Source organism: Microtus pennsylvanicus, chromosome 7 (genome assembly GCF_037038515.1).
Source record: "Microtus pennsylvanicus isolate mMicPen1 chromosome 7, mMicPen1.hap1, whole genome shotgun sequence".
NCBI lineage: Eukaryota > Metazoa > Chordata > Mammalia > Rodentia > Cricetidae > Microtus > Microtus pennsylvanicus.
The window spans coordinates 100,458,626-100,463,481 of NC_134585.1; the positions used below are offsets into that span (position 1 = coordinate 100,458,626).

Below are 4,856 nucleotides of genomic sequence, written 5' to 3' on the forward strand. Positions count from 1 at the left end.
ACAATTTTAAATGGAAATTTTTTTTATTTAAGCATGTACCTTTGTATGGGTATTCACATGTGAATTCAGAGGCCTACAGAGACAAGAAGAGGGTGTTGGGTCCCCTGGAGCTGGAGTTACAGGTGGTCATGAGCTGTCTTAATCACTGAGCCATGTCTCCAGTCCCACACTCCTCATGAGTCATCTCATCAAGCCCAGGGATGGTATTTTTAGTAACAATACGATTTTATCAATGACTCCACCTACATTTTGGAATCTGATGCTGAATTAGATTGAATAACTAAACATTTGTGTTATATTATGCTAGGATGCATTGAAGGTTGGCTAGACTCTGGCCAAAGGCTTCTCTTGAAGCGCATTTCCTTTGCTGGAATTATCTCTTCAGGAGGGCGGAAGTGGGTGGTCTCCCGGTTTGATAAAGAAATGATAACAGGGCTTCAGAGCCCTGTTTATAAATTACAAAGTGAGGCTAATCCTCGAGTCTACCCTCCCTGCCCTTTCTGTGTATCTTCTCACAGCACCTTCTCAGACACTGTCCTGAACAGGTACCCCGGACACTGCACAGTGTGTTAACCCTTCCAAAAGATGTTTGTCTGCTTTGCCTTTTTAGGGCTCTGACCAAACCCAGGCTCTTGGGCACACTTCGAAGGTGCTCTGCTACCGGGTTACTTCCCTAATTGAATGCTGTTTTTTTTTTAAATCATGAATTCTCAAAATCAATAAGCTCTGGCCGGGCGGTGGTGGCGCATGCCTTTAATCCCAGCACTTGGGAGGCAGAGGCAGGCAGATCTCTGTGAGTTTGAGGCCAGCCTGGTCTACAAGAGCTAGTTTCAGGACAGGAACCAAAAGCTACGGAGAAACCCTGTCTTGAAAATCCAAAAAAAAAAAAAATCAATAATCTCTGAAAACTAAAGTAGGCAAATACGTAATTAAATGAATGAACAATACTGTGAGCTTCCTAATGCTTCTTTCCCATATATTATCTACCCAAGACTGTTTTCGCCCCGTCTTTTACAGGGCTATGTAGAATTTTTTGATCATTGTTTTATTTCATTTTTATTCAGCTCTTGCCTCATTTTTCCAAAGTATGTGAGGTCACTTACAGTAACAAGTGACAGACTTGGAAATAGTAAGCTATAACATAATAAACACGGGCTTTAAAATAGCAACCTATAAATCAGGCCCAGAGAAATAAGAACCAGAGGAGAAAGTCATGGCCAGGCATGAAAGTAGAAGTCAAGTGAACCCCTAGAATTAAGTTTCAGGACTGGTCTAGGATTCCAGTGGAAAGGGAGACGTGATCTGTATACATCGATCCCTCCTCACCTTTCTCAACACTCAGCTTCTTAGGGGAAATACACGCAGCTTTGCCCAATCCAGAGCCCCCAGAAGAAACTTCTCCTGTGAAGCTACTGTATGTTTCAATATCATCACCGTTCCCACAAAACTAAAAGCGAGTAAGTCTTAATTGAATAAAAGAACGAGTGCCTGTAAGCCGTGCTTGAGGTATGAAGGAAACAGTGAGTGTACATGGCATGACTCGGGAGACCCGTGTTTGTTTACCAACTTATGTCTCAGGAGCAAATAACCAGGGATTTAAGAACTCTCGCTTGTGTGCTCTGGAAACATCAGGCAATCACCTGCACGCTTGCATCATCCTTTGATTCATATGGAAAGAGCTGAAATGATGTTCACTTGATAACTGTTTGCTGAACAACGCGGACCGTGGGGTATCTTGTTGTGTGTTTATGCTGCTCTTCACATAATGAAATACTTTTGATCAATGGGCCATTAAGAAAGTGATAGTAATGTCTAAGGAAAAGTTTTCTTTACCCTGTTTATCTCCATCCTGGACAATATCGACTAGACTGTAATAGATGCTAGGCTAGCAGGGGTTAATTCAGACACGTCTCAGCCCATCTTGATCATATCACACAGTATTGCCTGGAATGCCCTAATCCCCTTCTCCCTGCCTGTGGGAGTTTCCTGGGCCACTTCCTGTTCCCAGTCCCTGCTCCTCTCTTGTTCTGACCCCAGCAAGGACCTTGGCCCAGTTTCCTGGAGACAATCTGTGTTTAGCCTCTGACTCCTTACCCTGAAGGTCTGTGGATGGGGGCTTCTGCTTTGCTCTTCTCTTCAAGTTCCAATGCTGGGCCAGCTTGCCATGTTTCTTTGGCTCTGTGAGTGGGTGTGCAACCAAACTTAGATCCTTCCTGAGTGTACTGGAGTCAGAGAGTAAACCCATGTGGTGAGCACAATGGTTTAACAAGGTGAAAATACTCAAAGGTGCGCGCACGCACACACACACACACACACACACACACACACACACACATACACACATACACACACACATACACACACACACACACACACATACACACATACACACATACACACACACATACACACACACACATACACACACATACACACACACACACACACACACATACACATACACACACACACACATACACACACACACATACACACACACACATACACACATACACACACACATACACACACACATACACACACACACACATACACACACACACATACACACACACACACATACACACACACACATACACACACACACACACACACACACACACACACACACACACCCCTGAAATGTTCAAACATGTACCCTTCTGTTCTAGTTATCTTCTTGTTGCTTTGATAAACACTATGACTAAAGAGTAACTTGAGGAGGAAAGGGTTTATTTCACATCACACTGGCATTACTAGGTAAGCCAAGGGAGGACATCAAGGCTGGGAACCTGGAGTTAGGAAGTGGAGATCGTGAAGGAATGCTGCTTGCTAGCTTGCTCCCTCTGCTTTGTTCAGCTATCTTTCTCATACAGGCCAGGCCCACCCGGCTGGAGATGGCATTGCCGGAAGTGGGCCAGACCCTCCTACATCACTTAACAGTTAAGAAGATACCCCACAGACACAAGCCAGTATAATCTGGTCAGTTCTTCAGTTGAGGTTCCCACCTCCCAGATGACTTAGGTCTGTGTCAAGTTGACAGCTGATCTAATAGGACACCATTCATCCATCTCTTTGCCCATCCATCTGAAAAATGTTCCAGTGTGTCGCCATCAGTCCATTTCTCCGTCATGTGCCTGGCACTGAGATCATGGAAGTAAGTGCGACGCTGGTTTTCTTCATAGTCTTATATTAATGATAAAGGAAAAGTCATTTTAAGACTTTTTGCTATGTAATTTATCATTTAGCTATAGAGAGGAAATAACTAAGCAGACAATAGGAAGAATGATATGGCAAAGATGATGTGTTTTTTATAGAGATTCTCAAAATGGGGTGAACATCTGAAGAGGTTCTGTTTCAGTTGTGAAGAGGTGATACAGTGGTTGGAAGTCAGGCATGCCCCTAACCAGCCTACAGTACACAGGACAGCTTCTTCAATATTACTAACTATCCCACAGTATACAGGACAACTCCCATAATGCCATTAACCATCCCACAGTACATAGAACAGCTACCCCAAATGTCACTAACCACCCCACAGTACATAGACAACCTCCCCATCAAATGTCACCAACCATCCCGTGGTACATAGCACAACCCCCCCCCCCCCCATCAAATGTCACTAACCATCCCACAGTACACAGAACAGCCTCCCATATGCCACTAACCCTTCCACAGTACAGGCCAGTATAATCTGCTTAGTTCTTCAGCTGAGGTTCAGGAAAGCTCCTCCATATGCCACTAACCATAACATGGTACACAGGGCAGCCTCCTATAATGAGGAATTATTGAGACCAAATTATCAACAGAACCAAATTATCAACTGGGGGTGTGACTCAGAGGGAGGATGCTCGCCTGTCATATGCAAGGGCCCTGGGCTCTGTCCCTGAAGAAATTGTGAATAGAACTGAGGTTTAAACCACCCCCCCCAACTGCTGTATATGCTGATCCAAACGTATCCAGTAGAACCAGTCTACAAAGTTTCCTTTAGCCTAATACCCATTGCGAGTTCCAATAATAATGTCTGGCATTTGTTGCTCATGCTGTGGCAGGCATTCTGATAATACTTTCAGCTGACTATATCATCGAACTCTGAAACCCCCAAAGGGTAGACATCATTATTAGCTTGATTTTAGAGGTGAGATGAGTTTGGTGGAATAAAGAAACACACACAAATCCTTACCTGGCAGGGGAGATGCCATGGTAGTGAAGGGGGTTTTCCCAGGCTGAGGCTTATCCAACGCACTCCAGATAAGCTGACCCCCGTGACTGCCACAAACTCAACGGCATACTTGGTGGTGGTGGGGGAGCTGGATACACATTCTTCCCTGTTGAAATGAAATTTTCCTAACTAAAGGAAGAAACCCACACAAGGGCTGGGGGGAAGGTATAACAGTTGCCTAGCATGCGTGAAGCTCCGGGTTCGATGCCAGAGCTGCCAAAGAGACAAGGTACTAAAAAGAAAAGAAATCTCAAAGCTTGGCCCAAGGGCTCACTGCGAGTGGCAGAGAAGGGCTTTCTGTTGACCCCAGGAATTGTGCCTCTTCATCTTCATCACAAGTGACCCCTTTAGCTCAGATGTGGAACTCCCCCTTGAGCTCGCTAGCAGCTGCTTTCGTGAGCTTGTGTGGGCCACAGGCTTCTGGTGGGAATCCGAGGGAGAAGAGGGTTGGCATACAAGTGCATACATTTAATCCAAATTTGGGGAAAGAGCGTTTTACACTTAAAAACAACAACATCTAGTTGAGATGGCTAATTAATGGTTCTCCCACGCAACTGTGCGGTGGCCATATTAATCCAATCTAATTAAACCAAATCAACCCAAACTGTTAGTCATCTCCAGTCCGGAGATGGCT

The 4,856-nt window shown here is 44.7% G+C and overlaps 1 non-coding gene across 1 annotated transcript; it reads left to right on the forward strand.

The window, feature by feature from the left end:
• Positions 1 to 4,175: 4,175 nt before the first annotated feature.
• LOC142855226 (U1 spliceosomal RNA) lies at positions 4,176 to 4,331 on the forward strand. The gene has a single exon (XR_012911484.1). It is a non-coding gene; the product is annotated as a U1 spliceosomal RNA (small nuclear RNA).
• Positions 4,332 to 4,856: the final 525 nt, after the last annotated feature.